We start from the raw sequence: 20,544 nt of genomic DNA on the forward strand, positions 1-20,544 counted from the left end.
TTTCAATTGCATTGTAAACGACATGCTCGCATGTCTTGGAGTGTCTTTGGGCAGTCTCCACACTGGGATGAGCCTCATTTTGAGGGTGTGGCCAAGCTGTGCTGTCTCTGAGGTTCAAGACATGTTCAGAGAAATTCTGTCTGGCTCCAGGTTTGGAAACAACTCTGGCACCTGGAGATTGTCTCAGCTGTGTCCTTGTCATTTGGCCTGTAGCAGAAACCACAAGGCTAAGACAATTCTGATTCTTCAGAATAACACAGGACCATTTTTTTTCCTTATATGTTTTCAGAACAGTTTGAGGTTATGTGCCCAGTTTCATTGTTTCCCTTAGTTCTGTAAAACAATATCAGTCTTAACTTGTCTGCATGTTCATGGAGGTGGTTATTTTTTTATAATTAACAAGATCATTAAATCAAGACAGCACTTGTTTAACATTTCAACACATTTTTGTCTGTAAGTGATTCACTCAGATTGTTTTCCTGGAAAAGGTGTTTTCTGGGCCTGTAATCCCCTAGGTATGTGTTTCACCTTCCAATACTCAACTGGTATGGACATACGGAAAGAAAATCTTATCTCCTTGAATAATACCTAATACCATTCCCAGAAAAAAATAATAATGATCTGGCAAATCTCCAGCTATTAATGTTTTATGAGTAACCAACCCCTCCATATGCTGTTTTCATCCTTCTTCAGTACAGGAACAAAACGTCCCAGGCGCTCCAGTGCATTTGCCAAGTTTCTCAAGCACTGCATCATCATGGCTTCCATAGATGCTCATTGTCATAACAAAAATCATGGTGTACTGTTTGATATTTATGTGGATATTTAATGCACTTTTATAAGCTTTCTTGCTCTTTCCTTCCCTTTTGGATTTTACTTCAATGACAGGTATGAACTCTATGCATAATACAGGGAATGTATTTAATACACAACAGTTGTTCTCTCACATGCAAGTGGTTTCTATAAAGAAACCATCCATCACTGCTATATAATAAGCCACATCTTTTCCTAAATGGTCTGTCCTTCTGAACTGACATATGTGGGGATAAATAATACCTACTATAAAATAGGGAATGTGCAAATACTGGAGTTATTCTTGGAAGAGTTATTAATTTGAGATAAAACTATTAAAAGTGTCCAGATAACTTATGAGTCCAAAACTCATTTTCAAAAGGGGGTGAAATCTAAACCAGTGAAAAGATGTAGATGACTAACCAATACAAATAACCCAAACGCTAGTGTGGCTGCTTTGGACTGTTTCAGGTCTTCAGTCCTTCTCCTGTTGCACACGAGTTGCACACTCATACTTCCATCACTGACATTCCCTGGGCTTGTATACATCCATAGGGTCATCTCAGGATTTTTGAAGCTAATTCTTACTTCCTGCACAGGTTAATCTCTTTGATATAACCCTGTTCTCCCACTGCTGACTGGCATAAGAGCCACTACTGTTGTCCAAGACCCATAATGTTTTTCACTACCCACCAAACCTAAATAGTTTCTAACTAGTCAGGAACTGGTGATTGATTCATGGCATATGTCAAAGCCAAGAAGTTTCATGAAAATATTTTTCATTCTGGAAACTTTTGCCATACGCAGGCTGGAGTTTCCTTGTCAGTCTCGCAGGCTGTGTTCTCTGGCAGCAGATGATGCCCAGCTCCAGTTCAGGGGTTGCAGCTCCCAGCCCTGCAGCACAGCAGGGCTGATGGCCGGTCTGGAGGCCCAAGGAAGAAAGGGATTGAGGAGTTTCTATGTTCCACACATCGTAGAAACATCCAGGAAATGCTGTGGAGTCATGTCTGACACCATTGCACTTCAGACATGGCAGCCACCTGAGAGGACCATGCCTCTCCTCCCCACGGGCACGTCTGCTGCCTTTGATTTTGGAAAAGGCAAAAAACAATGTTTTGAGCTTCCTAGAACAAAATATTTTCAGAATTTCATTTCCACTGGAAAGGTAAAACTTTTTTAGGCTTTGTTCCAACCCAGAACAGAACAAGAAACTGTCTGGAAATGTTAGCACTTCCACAGAAACAACATGCCAAGTTTTGATCTACACTTTGTTTTAAAATCTCATTTTAGTCTGAGTTCCAGAACATGAATTGCTAAATATTCTCTGGAAACCGTGGTTTCAAAGCCCTTGTTTCTTAAGAAGATATTTCAAATTTCTGTATCCACATCCTTCACCTGGAAGTCACGTCATCCATGTGTCTCCCCTCCATAGTTGTGTATTACACTACTGTGTTGTGGGGGATTTGTGTCCAAATGTGGTACTGTGACAAAAAATGCAATGTGAGACTATCTGTTTAAACTAGGAATTACATTAAATTATGTGATGCAAAGTGAGCAATGTGTGATAAAAATATAAAAACGTGCAAAGAGAAGGGATCTGTGTTTCTCTGAACATGACAGGGAATTGGCTACACATATCCTGATAATATTGAATGATGATGGATGGTCATGTCCTCTTATATGCATGTGTTTCCTAATTTCTCCTAGCATGAAGTGTAGCTCCCTAGGTATTGTCGCTCCCTGATCCTCTCCTGCTATTTCAGGGACTCTCACTTGCTCCTGGTGATGCCACTTGGGCTGCATGGGGACATTTTATATCCATTTGCTACCTCCATGCACAAGTGAACCTGTTGACCTACCCAGTGAAGGGTGGTGATGGGAACTGAGAGTGACAGTAATCTGGAATTATTAATTTCTAATGCTCTGAAAAAACACCAATTTTCAAAAGTGTAGAAAGCTAGAAATAAACAAAACATTACATCAAGAAACATCCTTCCTATTTCAGACATTTTGCCTTCGATTTTGCACATTGTCCCTTAGGATGGCAAAAAGCTCTAGCCTTCACTCCCCATCACAGGAAAAATGTCCAGCCCAGCCTTGCAGAGACTCCTCGGAGTAGTTAAATGAGCTGCCTTTCCTGCTGGCCAGTAGGGACTCTAAATATCCCTTTTCCACCTCAGCTGTTTTCTTCACACTCCTTGTTCTAAATTCTTGTCTTGTGGTCCGCAAGACTGGAACCTGGAGATATAAATGTAGAACAATTTTATCCCACATGAAGCTACAAAATTTTTCTTCCTCCTTAATTTAGGAAACAGGGTATTCCAGTGGAGGATGAGTCTCACCTACATATCATTGTTGTCTGGACATAATCACATGCATTCAGTAAAGACACAGATTCTTTTGTAGACCTTCCTAGCAGACCTTAACTCACAGCTTCCTGATACCTGCAAGTGAACAATCCTGCTAGCAATAAAAAATAATCTCCCAGGAGGACCTCTGATCCTAAAGCAAATGCTGTTTAATTCACCACTCATTAGGAGTGTATCTGGATTGATTTATTGAGCACTTCTGACCCCAAATCTTTTGAACAGCATTCCTTCACGATTATATAGGGAATGGATTTGGGCAACACTTCTGGCAGGCAGAGTGGAAGAACACAAGTGATTCCTGAAAACATTAATATCATGTAACTTAATGAAAATATACTAGATGTTGGCATGCCCAGACCAGGAGGGATATGTTTTTATGTTTTCCACCCAAGGCCCTGGTAACTTCTGTAGTAAATATGGCTAGAACAATTAATTAATTATACATTTGTGGTTGTTCCACCTTTGAGTATTTTAGAAATATGCAGTCACATTCAATCCATTTAAAAAAAAAAAAAAAAAAAGCAGTATCTTTGGGTCCAAAGAAAAATCAATATATTTGGTAAGTACACAACAGTCTGCAGCAGCAGAGAGTATGATACCCTCTAGGGAATCAGCTTCTACTTTTTGCTTAAAATTCAAGGAACAGAGAAATGGATACAACTGTACCAGAAGTCTTTTATATGTGACTGGCTACAGACAATTGCTTTCTAGTTGAGAAAAACAAACTTTCTTGCCAGTTATACCCAAGTAATTACAAACATGAAGAGAATCAGCCTCTGTTCTCTGAACATATAAACAAAACACTTCAAACCTTCTAATAAGAATCAAGAGAGCAAAATACAACCTCCTGCTATATGCCTTGCCCTTCTCATTTGGCTACAAAAGCAGGATAAAGCATGGAACAGGCTGTTGGCTGTATGACCCGTTTGGCCAACAAAGGTATATTCAGCAAATCTGGAATGTGCACTCCCCTCTCTCCTGGCTTCTAGTTAACAAGAGAGTGCAGAATCTGGCCTGTCTCCCCCACAGAGGTTCCAGAGAATTTACCAGAATATTTGCATCTACATAAATCACTAAGAACAACTGTTGCTTTAGGTGCCACTTGAATGGTAAGCAATGGCATCAGCTCTCATGAATTCATCAGAAAATTCCTAAGAAAGTGAGCTATTATCTTCAATCAGATCTCTTCACAGGAGACTAAATGGCTGGGGAAAAGACTAATGAGAAATTTTTGAAATGGTTTATCTCAACTGACTTTTGGCACCTAACTCTCCAAATCAAATGTCTATTTCTGGTGGGTTTTCTCTGTTCTTAGCAGAGAGCAAGGGCTTCTTCAAAGAGTGAACTAGATGACAGAAGAGCTAACAGGGAGTGATTAAGGCCCTGAAGTTAGGTGCCTGTTGTATAAAGTTAGTAAGAATTGTGCAGAAAAGATTTACAATATTGAACATTGTCAAACACAATTTGTCATCAGTAAGGATCTGACAACAGGATTTTCTGTGTGGTGCAGACAGGTTCCTGTGGGTGTGCTCCATCTGAGATGTGCAAAATCACAGTTTTCCCCAAAAGGGGCACTGCTGGGTTATCTCCTTCAGCTGCTGCATAGGGTATCAGAAGGGTTGGAGAGCAGAAATCCTCACTTCATGAGCACCCACAAGACTGGGGAGGGTGAGTTGGTGGGACAGGTGCGCACATCTCACCAGGCTTCCCTACACAGACACTCCTGAAATGGGATTGTGCTGTCCTCATCAAAACATTGATCCCAGAAGAGCTGACTCTCTGCAGGCGGCTTCCCAGAGCAACCCCACTATGGTGAAATTGGGCACAGTCCCAGCTGCTTTCTGAGTGCCATGAGTGTGCCACGAGCGCAGCCTCATCTGGTGTGGTTGGCAGGCTCCCTCCTGAGATGTGAGCAGGAGCCTCAGCAGAGAGGAATGAAATCTAGCCATCTCCAGGCGCTGTCTAATGAGGGAGCTGGACTCTGCAGTGTAGGTGGGGGAGGAACTCTTTCCTCAGCAGCATCAACACACCCGAGAGCAACACAAATCCATTAATTACCTTGCGCTGCTAACAACAAGTGACAGAAAAAGCTTTGTATCTTGTACTTGCTGCTGAAAATGCATGGAAAGTTTGTTCACTCTTCTGAGACCTTTCCAAGGGGCCACACAAGTGGCAAGCCAAATAAAGCCAGACACAGCCAGATCTGCCTTTTGCTTGGGCCTTCTGGATAAAAAAGTTTGTGGTACATGAAAGAGCTCTTTGAAGTGACTGATGTTGATGCTTGCAATGCGTTTGGGTGAGCGCAGAGAATACCAGGGCTGACGGTGTCAGGAGTCAGGGGGCCTCTTCCTCCTCGTGCATGGAGAAGCTGAGGATATCTGAGAGCTCTTTCTAATACACTGTGTGTCTATATTTAAAGGACTGTGTAAATTTAGATTCTGCTGAAACAGGGGAAGGGTTTGTGACACAGGGCTGAGGGTAGAACAGCATTCGCTGCGGCTCTGCGTCCTGCCTCGCAGCGTGGCTGCGTCACCAAGCCCACTTTTCCCTGGGTGGCTGCTACAAATTATTCTGATGGCAGGGTATGTTTCTGACTTCAGAACATGCTCCCTACAGATGGCAGTGAATAGATTACTTTTTAACAAATACAAAATTTGTGATCTAGAATCTCCAGAATAAAACAAGAACCTACCAAGTAGGTGGGCTTTTTACAACAGTTCAAAGAGCTGCCAAATGACCTTTCTTCTCTTGGTGGCGAAACAAATCAGTGTGTTTGATACAGAGTTTTCCATGGAGATTCACTGTAAGGTAATTAGAAAGAGAGAGGGAAAGAGCAAAATGAAAAACCAATAAAGAGAAAAAAAAAAACCAGCTTCGTGTCACGTCCAGAGCAAAATCCACATCGCAGGCTGAGTTTGTGAGTTGCTGGAACTTTCCAACAACTATACTATTGGAACTATACTGTTGTGGTATATCTAAGCATTAATTAGAAAGCAAATGTTGAACGTCTTGGGGCAAAGGTGTAACAAAGAACAAAATCCAGTCTGCCTGCTCCCATTAGACCAAGAGGCATCCACATGGCAACTCTGCCCCAGCTTAACCTCTCTGGATGCTGCTCTGCTCCATCTAGGACAAGCAGGTAGAGAAGACCAGTGGCACTTTCTTCTGGGAAAGCAAATGGTGCAGAGGATTTGAGCTGGGATGACCTGGCAAGGAAGTAGAATGGCGCTTGTGTAGGAAAAAAAGTACCAAAGAGTGAAGGAGTTACATGAGGTTATCTTTTCAGCCCCTTACCCCTGTCATCTTCCTATTTTAAAAACAGAAACCTCTAGGGCATAAAGCAACCCAAAGACAAATCCAATCTGTTCAGCTGGAAGCTCCTCACTATTCATAAAGTCATGAATAGTTCTCAAATATTCCAGCGTGATTAAAAAGAGGAAATTCAAATACTTTATAATCTTTGGGTTATAGGATTAGGCCTGTAATAGTTTTACTTGGCTTTATAAGCCTGATCCTGTCCCAGTGAACATGATGGGAGGTCAGTTATCAAGCCACAGGGGGCAAGATAAAGCTCTATATGAGTTGCTATTTTTTACTCTTAAAGTTAGTCTTATTGGGCCCAGCCCAACTTCAGCTGAAGTTAATGAAAAGACTCCTGCTGACTTTAATGGGAGTTGGATTGGCCCTATTGTCCTTTGTTGAGTAAAGTAATTTTAAAAGGTCAGGAGGTGAATTAAAAGAAAAGAAACAACTACATCGATGAGCTTTATTCAACGTGCTCACCTTGTAGAGAAGAAGTGTTGTCTTAGCTGGTGAGAGTAGTTCAAACTAGTCCTTGTAGACTCTGCAAGGATAACAAAGTATGGTTTTACTCAAAAAAAACAAGTGGAAATGAAAATTTCTGAGTTCCGATTTAATGATCTCCCAGTGGCTTCTATCTGCTCAATTTACAAATAAAACAGACACCAAAGTTAGACCCTAATCTCAGTGAAAGCAACCTTATGCCAGTGCAATTCCACTGACTTTAACGGATTTCTTCTTGATGCTTCAGTGGGTTTCTTCTTGATTGACATGGGTGGGAGAGCTAAAATAAGATGTTCTGTTTCTAATTGCTATAGCCAAACTTTGACTTGGTCTATGCACTCTTCTTTCAAGACAGTCACTCCTTCACCTACACCTGAAGCAATTTGGTAGTCAAAGTGACAGGGAAGAGAAGGATTAGTTAATGAATCTGCTGATTGTGTAAAAATTCTCCAAATGTTCCCTTGGCTCTGAAGGACAAAGAAGACAAAACTTACAGTTGTGCTGTGTGAACCTTCTGGGTTTTGACTTGTCTTCTGTGTCCTCTCCAGCTCTAAATAAAGCAGAGCACAGGTTTTATCACCATAGTCAGCAGATAAAACTATCAAATGTAAAGTTGCTATTTTTACACAATACTTTTTCATTATAAATTATAGACCAGTCTCCCTCGAAACAACTCTCATGCACTAGTTGTCAGAAGATGCTGTAGGCAATCAGCTTCACAAAATTTTTCTTTTCCTGCTTACCCTTTTTACAGGATGCATTTTATGACCAAGGGGCATAAACCACACTAAATTTCTTGGGAAATGCCTGAAGGAGTTTGGTTTTGATTTCTTTGCATTGTCCTTGCTAAATATTTCATGCTGTGAAATTCAGATAGCCTTCTCGGATACAGGAAGTAGCAACAGGAAAATTAAAGTGTATACCTCCTCCACACCCCACACCCAAATTTACTGCCATTTTATATATACAAAAATAATCTCTACCAAGCTGAGATGAATCAGAACCATCTTTCCAGCAGATGGTTAAAACTAAAGGGAGAGAAGGATGGCTTCATTGGGCTAATCCAAGAAAGGGAAAAGCCCTCTAAGTAGTTCCCTTTCCAGGCAGGTTAACAGTCCTGCTCTCAGCAGGTTCTGACCATCAATGAACTAACCCTTTCCTCCAACTCGCCTCCCACTGGGCAGGAATTCAATGCATGAGCAGAGGTCAGTGTTAATGCCATCCTGCTAAAGGCATCCAGCTTTCATTCACAAAACAAACCACTTTACTGGCTTCAGAGAGAAAAGGAAGTAACCCAGGAGAAAACATGCACAAAGATTTTCTATTAAGCAAGAAGCAGTTTACGGTATAATACCAGTTGCAAAAGGGTTGAATCAAACATTGATATAATATATCTTTAAAGCAGCTTCTTAAATCAATGAAAGATTATTTTGCCCATGTCTAAGCTTAATGGCACACTTACACAAATAAGATGAGAAACTACAGCTGCAGTGAACACTTGTGCTGCCTGCTGCAGTTTATAGAACAAACATTTGGGATCTATCTGGCTAATCATGATATATTTTTCATGTGATCATCTGTTTATGCTTCTTTGGTTTATACGTCTTGGGCTGGGCTGCGTGCCAAGGGGCTGGGGGCAGCAGTCAGCAACAGCCCCCGGTCCCACGGGACCCTTGCGGGACCCTCAGTTACAGCTGCTCCAGCCTCACAAGGGAACAGGTCCCCCCACTCCTCTTGCCAGTTTCTGACGATGCAGTGTGTTTGGAGCTGCACAGCTTAACCCCTCCTGTGCTTCCCACAGCCCTTCTTGCACTGGAGCCACAGACTGGGCGTGCATATGTAAGGACAATGGCATATTCTGTTTCATGCATATTTTAACCAAAAAGCTGTATGGTGCCCTGAGGTAGCTCGACTGGGCCAGTGGTGGAAACACTTATTTCTGCACTTCCTTCCAAAAAATTTTTTTTTTCTTATGTGGCTTGTGTCACTTGGCCAGTGGCAACATGAGGAACTCGCCATGGCTGCCTACTATGCTGGGCATCCTGGTTGGCCACTGTCCCTGTGTCCCCAAAGGCTCTGTACTGTTGTTCCTGCACCAGACCATCCCCTCTTTCCATATGTAACTGCCATTTCACTGGGTATCTTCATCTTTCAGCCATGTGCATCCACTGAGGCCATGCTTTCCACCTCAGCTCTTTACCTTGTGCCTCCCCATCCACAGCCCCACAGCCAGCTCACACCCCAGGGTCCTGGGCTGATTTCTGCCCTCCCAGACCACAGCCAGCTGGACCAAGTGGCAGCAGTCAGGGGCCAGCCCATGCCAAGTCACCGGTGGTGCTGCTGGTGCCCATTGCAGCCCCCATGGCCCCCCTACACTGGACTCAGGGCGTGCTCCTCTCCAAAGCACAGGTGCAGCAGCCACACACTGTGACTTGACAGTCAGATCATCAAAGCTGAAGAAAAAAAAATCAGGGTGAAATCTGTTAAAATTAATCTGATTATTAAGAATAATCTGAGCAGCTGTTAAGATTCTGGGAAGAGGCTGTCTGCATGTGAGATCTCCTGCTTCTCTCCCATGGATGAAGCACAGCTAGTTCAGAAAATACTGAAGCAGACACACTTCTGTAGCCATTGAAAAATGCAGAGGTTAGAGGAACCATGAAATAAGCCAGTGATGGCCTATGCCTCCAGCTCAAGGCTATGATAAATTTTAGAAGTGTTAAAGCTGCTAGTGGGGCCTCCAGCTGTGATTAAGCAAAAATAGGGCTCTCCCAACATAACAGCACTAGCCAGACACTGGCAGCAGGCAGGAGGGTTCAGAGCAGCACTTGATGCTGGTTCTAGTTTTAGCAAAGGAGTAAGTCACTTTGAGCCCCCACCCAGAATGGCTGTACAATAATGAGAAGGAAATGCAGAATGAACCTGAGTAAAGCCACAGACACACAGCTCCCTAACAGTGACCCACCCTGTAGCTGGCTGTTCTGCTGATGGTCACTAAAGTTACCCACTTCCCTGGTTAACAGGCAAATACATGATATCATTGTTCTCTGTCAGTTGTCATACATCTGCTCTGCAGAGGACCACAGACTTCCTGGACAAGCAGTGAGAGGGCTTTGTGGGGTTGTGCCATGTCTCCTCAGCCAGGCTGGGGCTCATGGGGTTGCTGGCTCTCCCAAAGGAAACTTCAGCTTGACCTTGCCCTTCATCACAACAGAGGCTAGAGACTCCGTGGGTCCTTCTGCACACACAGACAATGTGACTTTGGGAGTCTGGCAAATAACAGCAGGGTCTGTTATGCCCTGCCTGCTCTCACAGCACCTTACGGTTTTGTGGGATGGACATCACCTCTGCACCCAGAAGGCTGTAAGCCAAAGCAGTCTTATCTACTGGTGAGATCTGAGCCATAGCATGTAGGAAACTGCTCCTCCAAAAACTCCACCACTGGGGAAAAGACAGAGTGCCTATACTTTTCAAATGCGTCACAGCTGAAAGCAGGTCCCACGTGGCCTGGCATGATAAAGGACAAGTGTGTGGGACCCTGACTCATAGGGCATTGCAATCCCTGTGGCTACTGACACAGCCTGGAAGGGTAACCCTGCACACCAAACTGTCATGCAAAGCTGAAGCATGTAAAATCCCTGTCTGAAAAGGGCGAGTGAGTGTTTCTCTGTGCAGTCTTTACCTCCCTGAAGATGTTTACTTTGCTCCTTGTGCTTCCCCTCTGTTTCCTTCCTCTCTACTTCACACCACTAATACATTAAGCACAGAGTAGCAATGAAACAGAAGAAATGAAAATGCAGTCTCAGAAGCAATAGCTCTCAAGCTGTGCTGGAAGGAAAAAATTAAAGTAAGATGGGTGGAAGGGAGCAATGCACTTGTCTGGCTCATGGGTCCCCACAGGGAAGTCCTGGTGCAATGGTCTCTTCCTTATCTACATCCCATGGCACAGCACTTCAGTCTGCAGGAATACCATGAAGATAGAGGATTGCCATGCAATAGACCCTTCACAATCGGGTGCCAGCAAAATTACTGGAATGTGTCCTTGCTACTAAGCAGTGGGCCAAGGAAAAAGAAAAGGAGCTACAGAGAGTGGCAAAGGAAGGAAGTGGGGAAGGAGGTCCTCCTGTCCAGTCATACACTTCGGAAAGAAATTAATTTTCATAATGCCTAAAGTAGGTTACACAGTATAAAGCCTCCTCCTCATTGTTCATTAGCTTCACTGATTCTTTCATACAGAGCCTGCAGGCCTTTTGCCCGTGTTGAACAAGTCCTGTGAAGGTCGTGGGGATGGCTGAATGAGAATAGTTGGCTGACAGAGAGGCTGGTGGTTGCTGCACTGGCAATTTTTCTTTTCATCAGTCATTTTAGGCAAGCCAGGATGTTCCTTTCTCACAAATCTTGATCTACACGTACAGGCCCCAGACTGCTTAATATTCTGGGTGCTGAGGGAATTTCAAATTCCTACAGTGGGACATATGTCTACAGAAACTCTTTGTAGTATTTGAGACCCTCTGTAATACTTGAGTGGGTTCAAGTTTTTTTCTATTTTTACAATAGGAATATGAGAAAGCACAAAGCTCACATATCTGATGATTGCACAAGTGGGATTTTTTTTGGGGGGAGGACAATAATTTCAGTCTGATCTTTTTCCATTATTTTTATTCAACTCCACATTCCTCAGTTCAGCTCTACTTAAACACAAAACAGAAACAATGAAGTGGCCCTTGTGTGAGGAGCAGCATTTGGAAGAGACAGTCCCTGGGAGACCACAGGTGCTGGTGGCCTCATTTTATAGGATGGCGACCGATATCCACCAGTGTCTGGAAACACCAAGCCTATTCACATGAAAAATAAATCTCATGTGAAATATGGGCATCCATGGATCATCTAGTAAAGGTGAACGTTTTTTATATCATATTGCACACTAGGAAATAAAAACCAAACTGCACTGACAGGATGCATTGACAGTGCCCTTTCTACAGCAGATTTTTATGTGTTTTCCAGAGTCTTTAATTCTCTTACTTCAGAGTCCCTCTCACTGCGGATTTATGACATGTTTCCTGCCTCCCTTCTCCTCATCTGTTCTCCCACATCTCTTACTTGAACTACTTTAAAGTGACACGCTGACGCATATCCAAGCGATGAAAGCGAGCACATCGCTCCGGACGCGACGGAGCGTGTTTCTCTGCAGCGTGGTGACCCGCACCAGCCAACAGCCCCAGCCAATGTCCGAGTGCAAATGCAGTGGACAGGCAGAGGGACAAATGCCTGGCAGGAAAAAGGCCAAAACCAGGCAGGTAGAAAGTCTTGGACTCCATGGAGTAGTCAAGATATTGCTCTGTTACAACACTCTGGATGCCTCCCTGGCAGTAAGAAGTAAAACTCTTACTGCTACTTAGTCACAGCCCATGATGGCAGCACTTTGGAGGTCCCCTCTGGAATAGTTACCCTCTGGTAACTTCAGATACCTCACATAGATGTATTTACCCTCCAAACCCAAAGCCACCCCACAACCCACCATCACTTTCACCTGTGACACGCACCCTCCACCCGTAATCTTCCTCCTTCTTCCTCTAAGCCCAGGTAGCATCTGCTTGCTCAGCTTTGAGTGGCAGGGGAGCAAGGATAGCATCCAGAGCATGGAACTGAGGGTCTCCTGTGTGGCCATGCTTGTCTGGGGACTAAACCAAGTATGGTGAGTTAAAGGTTCCCCTCTCTCTGACTGCCCTCAGACCACTCATAACTGCTTTTGTGCCTTAGTTTCCTCCTACATAAATTAAATTAGTCTATCTGTTCCCTGAAGGTTTTTTTCTCCTTTCTTTCTATGTTCTTCCCCCATTCTTACAGATTCAGTTCAATGCCCAAGAGCATCTGTATTTGCTAATGTTTTGAATTAAATACTTTAAAACATGTTTTGAAAAAGTCCTGCTTCTCAATGCACTGCATCTCATGGAAATGTGAAATCCTAGCATGAGGTTCAGACCCACAAATTAAGTATACCAAATGCTGTAACAGGTCACTGTCCTTTACCCATTGACAGTCATCCTTGTTCTCTATCTAGACCAAGGAAATCTCCTTCCTTCGGTCCTTACAAAGAAATGCTTATCTGTAGGACAGCTTCCAAGATGTCTGCAAGAAGTAAAATGCTGAATACCTTTGTAAAAATATTGATCCTCAGCACCCCTTCCTGGAACATCTGTTCCAGGGCAGCCTTTCCAATGGATGCCTTGAGCAGCAGGGATTATTCATCCTGCAGAAACAGCAGCACATGGCAGCTCGCTGCTTTTGCCTTCTGCTGGGCAGAAGCTTTGGAGGATGTGCACTTTTAAGGGATGCATTAATTCACCTTTCAAATTATCTGGCTGCTTTTTGCAGCTTTAGAGGCTGCACATGGTCTGGCTGCATTGTCATAGGGATATTGCTTGTTCCTGGTCTGTACAACCATAAGTTAAATCTCAGCTATTTTGTGTGTAAATGTGGACATCAATGCTATGTAATGTTACAGCTACTAAGCCTTTTCACTATTTTCACCATAACACTTGTAAAATAATTATGCAAAAATATATAGATCTGCCTTTTGATCTGCTTGCAAAAGCCCCTACAAGGAGGTGTCTTTAAGGTTATTAAAATTTTTCCAATGTTAGCATGACTCTTAGAGCTTGCTGTCTTTGAGATTAGCAAGGGGGCAGTTTTTAAAGAGGGCTATGGAAAATCATTACAAAAATTCAAACCTGTGAGATCATGCTCTTTCATAACTTTGCAAAACACCATGCATTTGGATTAGTTCAGACATCTATTACCTGTAATAAAAATATGAATTGAAAAAAGCCAGTTCAAAGCAAGGCTTGCACAGAGTTTACCAGCATCCCATAGCATCCTGCGGTACTGAACCCGACAGAGTAACTCAGTGTTGGACAGAAAGGTTCTGTCTCTTGCTTCCTCTAAAACCTCCTGCTTGGAAATTTCACTGGATCCCTCTAGTTCTTCTGCCACAAGAAACAGAGCTCACTATCCATCTTCTCAACATAATCTTACAGTGTTCTGGTCATCTGCCAGGATACTTTGGACACAGACAAAGAAGCAAGGTTTGAGATAGAAATAGTTAAAATCTCACTCTGACAGCTGCATAAGTGAGAAGCAGCCTGTTCATTTGAAAGTGTGAGAATGAAGCCTGCTGTATACAGAGAAGTGGGAATTTGTGTGACTTCTTAGCTTAGACATAGTCCCTCACAAGGTCACTGTTTGCCACCATTCCACCAGGTCTAAATGGGTTTGGAGTAGTTTTTGGGAGGATTTTGTCACTCAAGTTAACCCTGGCCTAGAAAACACTAGTCCGTTTCAATACTATAGCTTTGCTCTCAGCTCAGATATACATGAATCATGTTGGGAGTTCAGCACATTAAAAAACATAGAAATGAGAGTGGGCTGACCTTTAATTCCAGGGATGCGCCGCAGGAGCCTTGTCACTATTTAAAGTCACCTGCCTTCCAGCCCTCACCTTTGAGTTCACAGGTATGCTGGCCACAGTCTCTCTCCTCTTCCAACACAAGCCATTTTTTAAAGGTTTTTTTTTTTTTAATTTTGAGTATTCTGCAGCTGAGATTCAGTCTTTGTCTTCTTGCATCTTTTTCTATAGCATACTTAATGCTACCAAAAGACTAATGATAAACCTACTTTCAAAGTGATCTTAAAATCTAAGAGACTGACAGTCTGCATGAAATCTCTTAAGTGCATCAAGGTAGTTCTCACAAAGCCCTCTTTGGACAAAGCCTTTTCCATGCTTCCTGGCCAACTAAAGCTGGACACACACCTATTAAGTCTGAGGGACTCACTTCTGAAGAGTTTGCTGAAGTTGACAGCAGAATTTGTCCCAGGACAGCAGGGAGAGCAAAGCGTAGGATCACGGAGCACAAAGCATGACGAAGGGGTTTGCAGAATATGGCCCTCAGGCACGAGAAGTGATCTTTTTGCCACACACAGCCAAGGAGCCTCAAACAAATGTGCTCTGCAATATTGCTCATACAAATGGCATTGGGCTGGGGAAGCACGGAGGAACCATTTCTGCAATACGCTGTCAGCTGGTGAGAAATTTTGCAGGAAAGAAAGCGCACAGCAGCTCCCAGCTGCCTTAGGCTACAGGCATCAAACCTACAGTAGGGCAGCCTTGCTGACACTACATAATTGTCCACAGGTAGGGTAGGCTGAATGGCACCCTTTGAATCACAGAGTTTCATGTCTCTGGCAAATGGAAAAGCAGACATCAATAGATGATGAATATAGTGAGAATTGTATTCTAATTGGAAATAAGATGTATATTACCTTGTACTGGATCAAATAACATGAAGGATTAGAATGGCTGTGCTGAATAATTGAGATCCCAGTTGTATAATTTTTCCTATCATTTAAAAGTTATGCCACGGAACCAGAAATATTCCACTAATAAAAAAGGTTGCTCATAAAAAGGAAAAATATCAAAGAGCCATCAGTGAATAGGAACATTAGAGAGAGAAGAAGAATTTTCCCACTCCTCACCCCTTCTGTATATCCAAGTGCTACTTTATAAGCTTTGATTCTTTATAAAATTATAAACACAGAGAAATTCCTGAGAAGCAGCTAGTGTACTCACATCAGACACATGGTGATGCTGAAAATTTCTCTTAATTTTCCACCCATGCATTTGAGGTGCTGTGCAATTAGAAAGAATTGGCAACACTTGATCACAGTAACAGCTGCATCCAGTTGTAAACTAGCAATTCAAAGCAGGAATATCCACCAGGTTTAAGACAACTCCATCTGAAAAATCACTTTCTAAATCTAGGCGTGAGTAAACAGATTCCTTTCTGCTGGGACTGTTTGTCCCCAGTGCCACACAAAGCAAGGAGCTGTAACCACAGGCACATTCGAAGCCTCTGTGTCATATTACTAGTAGCTTGAAATTCAGACTACAGCCTCTTTGAAAAGATAGTATTTTTCCAGAAATGTTTATTTTACATTTAGAGCTGTTATTGTTATTTCTTCTCAGTGGTGTAGAAGTCCAGTTGGAAGAGTTTTCTTTCTTCTGCATTGAAGCTGAAAATTCCTGGAAAGCCATGACAATATTCAGCATTCATGATTACACAGACAGACATATTTAATGAAAATTGCATAGGCTTTTAATAGAGGATTATGAATGAGCTCTAATGTTGAAATTATATTAGATTGGATTTCAGAACGTATTTAACATATTTCCATACAGCAACCTTGGGATGTCTTTTCAATAACAGTGATTATTACAGGCAGGCTGTTTTTTAAAAAAACATTAGTTCAAGGTGGACAGGGCTTCCTGAAAAATGTTCTACATCTTTATGGCTGATGTTTTAGTTGTTTTGAATTAACTTTTTTCACAGCCAGAATGAAATGTTTCACCATATAATTCTTCATGCATGTCTTCAAACAAACCTGGAACCTTTGCTGTGAATTTTCGAAGCTGTAATACAATCTCAGGCATGAAAACTCTTTGTGAACTGAAGGTGAGAATTTTGTCCCCAGTTATCTGGTTTCTCTCAAAATATAAATATTCTTAGGTAACGTCTGTCTTTTTAAAAATAGTGGTTGCCCAAGGTGATTCAAAGGCATCTCTGAGCACCAGCCTGTGGACAATCCCAGGCTTACTCTTTTACAGGTCTCCAACAGCTGACTGCCCAGCCCACAGACCTTGATAAGGACAAGCTATTAATTGAGTGGAATGGAGTTCAGATTTATCTCTATATAATCACAAATACATTGAAAATATGCATTGGCCAGGAGGCATTCGGAAAGCAGAAGTCAGTGACTCATTGGGATCTGCCTGTATGAGCAATTTCTCAACCTGTCCTCATAGCACTGGTCCCTGGACCAGTGGCTCAGCTCTGCCATTTTGCCCATTTCTGCTTCCTTGCAGAGTTCATACTCCTTCTTCTGTCTGGAATAGCAGTGGTTTCAAATGTAGTTAATTTGAACATATCTGCTGTATTAGGCTCAAGGTAACTGGGTATGCCTTTGGTGGTTCATGTAGTTGCCTCCTGGGGTTGCAGAACTTGCCTCTCCAAATTTCACTTGCTGCCATAAAGAGCACATGGACTATTGTGGTACACTGATGCTGACTGCTATTTGTCTCTCTTCCACACTGGTGTCAATTTCATGTAAAGCCACAGAAAATGCTTAGATTTTACCAGTGTGAGGCACTGAAAGACTTTCCTTCAGTCATCAGCAAGTTTGATAGCTCTCATTAGTCTACTTTAGTCACTGGAGAAAAGAGATGTGTGTTTCCTACACTGGTGGCATAAACAGTCCCCTCACTTTTATACTGCTGGAAGAAATGTGTATTTTCAGGGCTAAAACAGTAATCCATTCACAGTGCATTTCTGAAACCAACCCTATTCTATTCATCTCACTTAAATGGTCAAAACTGTGAAACTGGATGCCCCGGGTTCCACTCCTAACACCTAATAGAGATTCTTTGAAGGGATGTTTTGAAGACATTTGAAATAGGAAGCCCTGTGCCCTATTCTCACTGCTGTTGTGAAACTTTAGGTGAGTCCATACAGATGTGGATTTTTACTGCAGTTTAACATTTCTAAATACCACACTGGCTAAGAATAGGCTGAATCCTGTAAAATTAATTTTATTTTTTGCCCTCTAACTTGACCAATGGAATGTATCTACTAATTAAAAATCAACAGGAAACAAATGTCTTCACAGAGGTAAAGTAGTTATCTATGGCAATTGTGGTTTGTGGTGTAAAATCTAGGATGGAAAGAAATCCACATTCAGAAAGATGCATACATTTTTAAACAGTATATATGAACATGTGCATGGCCACCCAGTGAGGGATGGGAATGCCTGGAGACAGATGCTTTCTCCAGAGTGGATTTGATAAGGTATAGGAGACCATGCCTTTTCAGGCGAGCTGTCCACAGATAAGACAGTTCCTGTACTCTGAGACAGAGCAGGCTTGGCCAGTTAGCAAGGAGGAGCAAAGCTGTGCATCCCACTTGGTCAGCCTCAGCCCTGCAATGCCATTCACAGGGATGCAAAACTGTATCTAAAAGTGCCTCCATTTGTACTCATAGTAGCAACCTATCAAAATTTTTTTCTTGCCACCCAATATTAACTTATCAAAGAATAATTTCTTCTTGTTTTCTACTGGTGACTGAGAAGAAAATCTGATTTTTAGAAATCTCCATAGCCTGAATGGTTGAATCAACTGAAAGATGAAATAAAATACCCAAAGGAAAGTGGAAAACCTACCATCTCACTTTGCGTCTGGGTGTAGGAAAAATGCTACCACACTGTGACCAAAAGTGGCTTTTAGATAAAACCCACTACTGGGCACTGTCTAGACCTTTCAAGAAATCACTTTCCACTGTGAACACTGACTGCAGTCAACACAAAATATTTATTCCTCTCATCTGAGATCTCCCAAATGCTTTGAGGTACTTGAGCTCACAAGTGAGAATACCAATATCATCCCTGCTGCATGTGCATCAGTCAGCTCTTGGACAGTCTCCCTTGATGTCATGGTGTCAGTAAGGATGAGTGAAGGTGCCCTTTGCCCAGGCTTCTGTTTGGTTTAAAACACCAGATTTGGCTGCTGCTAAAATCACCTCCCACCGTGGATGTCCTTGTTTCCCAAAGTAAACAGTTTCTGGCGTCTTGTGTCCTGAACAGCCCCAAGTGTCTGACCTTGCAAAACAAAAAAATATTTTATTTTAAAAGAAAAATCTGCAGCCTAAATTATTTGAGGCACTGCTTTCCTTCCTCAGCAGGATGCTGGAATGTCCAGGCTGTGGTAGGAGCTGCTTGTATGCCACAGACATACACAGGAACATATTTGCCCTCTAATGATATATTAGGCAATGGTTTTGAGTTGGCAGGCTACTAAAAGCCCTAGCCAAACAAAGATAAAATTGTAATTTATCAACAGAGAATGCTGAATTCATGGTCACTGGTGACTGCTGGGACTGGTGGTAGCCCACAGAGCTGAAGCTGACAACATAATGACAACAAACTCCAAATACTGTTTGGACTTTTCTCAGCTTTCGGGGGTGGGGGGAAAGCTGTTTGGATTTTTTCCCCTAGAAATTGTTCAAACTAAGAACAAGATAAAATGATCACCTTTCTCCAAATCCAGTAAGACATGGCTCAACCAGCAAAAGTGTATGAAAATACTGTGATTGCAGCTACCTTCTGCAGCATGTAATGGAATGCATGAAAACAGAGCAGTGGGAGTGCATGCAGAGAGGCTCACTGAGGAGTCAGCAGTGCGGGCTTTGGTGGTACAGACCTCTCTTTTGAGAATATGGTCCATGGCTTTTAGGACTTATGTTCTCTGAACTAGTTATTTCAGGGACTAGGATTTTCCAAAGGTCTTGTCTTCCTGTCAAAGATTTTAAGGATTCTTGCAAATATTTTATCTCAAATACGTTGAGATACCTTTCCCAGTAGCTCTTTCCATCACTTCAGATTTATAGGAACTTTGTTTCACTAAAGTAAGTGATGTTAGACACGTTCCAGAATGATGTTAAGAATTAGGATCTACTTTTATAGGGTTTCACAAGTCTGTGTTATTTTGATTGTCCTGAATTAAATGTGATCTTAAAGGGTGGAAATTTCCATTTCCATGATGGAAATCCATGCAGTTTGAGGTGAATCAGAGGTGCAAATAGCATGGGGAAAAATCCAAGTTCCACTTTCTCTTTTCCCACCCTCCATGTGCCCTTCCATCTCCTGACTGATCCCTAGATGGAAACCAACTGTTCTTACAGCAATGAATTCAATCTCCTCAGCAGACTCATTGAGCATCATTGACTCAGTGATTTCTGTGAACTCGTCCCAGCACCAACTAATTTCACAAAAAAAAAAAAAAAATCAGTGAACAACTAAGAAATCACCAGGGATGCTGGCTGTTACAGACCTAGGGCAAAAGTGAAGTGGAGTTCTGGAGGTGAAAGGATCTCTACACCATTACTGACCTTTGAAATTTCCCAGTCCCGGAGGTTTACTTTCATGGGAAGAAAAAGCTGTTTCAGATCACACCAGATATTTTCTGCACTGCCCAGCAGTTTACCTGGGGATGTTCTCCAGATGTTTGTGTTTCTATGAAACATAAAAAAATAAAGTTGCAAACTGGACAAGACAATAGTGGAAATGTAAGAACAAGGGCTTTAGGGCAGACTGGAAAAACATGAACATTAACCAGCCCACACACAAAATCAACTTGTCCTCTCTAAGAGGTCAACAAAGATGTACTTTATTTGCTTTTCCAAAGAACTGCTACTTTTCCCAGCAGGTGGGCACATACCACTTGTCATGGTTCTTATATTGCCAATGGGCGATTGTTTGTATTTTGGGGAACAGATACTCCTTTCAGCTGAGCATACAAGAAGTGAGAAGTACAAGGTCTAAGCCAAGATGAAGCAATAATTTAGACAGCTTTTATTCCACAGTGAAAAGAAAATAATAATGTACCATTGTCTGGAAAACTACAAAGAGCAAAAATTGAGCATGCACTGGCCAAGACATCTGCAGAGTGAAATGTCTTAACTGTTTGCAAGGTGTC

At 42.4% G+C, this 20,544-nt stretch overlaps 1 long non-coding RNA gene across 1 annotated transcript; it reads right to left on the reverse strand.

The window, feature by feature from the left end:
• Window positions 1–1,616: 1,616 nt before the first annotated feature.
• LOC121339523 lies at window positions 1,617–20,083 on the reverse strand. Its single transcript, XR_005953193.1, has 5 exons — window positions 19,958–20,083; window positions 7,460–7,515; window positions 6,945–7,005; window positions 5,854–5,962; window positions 1,617–3,030 (listed from the first exon to the last, which is right to left on the reverse strand). It is a non-coding gene; the product is annotated as an uncharacterized LOC121339523 (long non-coding RNA).
• Between the last annotated feature and the right edge of the window lie 461 nt (window positions 20,084–20,544).

This window comes from Onychostruthus taczanowskii, unplaced genomic scaffold, assembly GCF_017590055.1.
Source record: "Onychostruthus taczanowskii isolate IOZ18803 unplaced genomic scaffold, ASM1759005v1 scaffold35, whole genome shotgun sequence".
NCBI lineage: Eukaryota > Metazoa > Chordata > Aves > Passeriformes > Passeridae > Onychostruthus > Onychostruthus taczanowskii.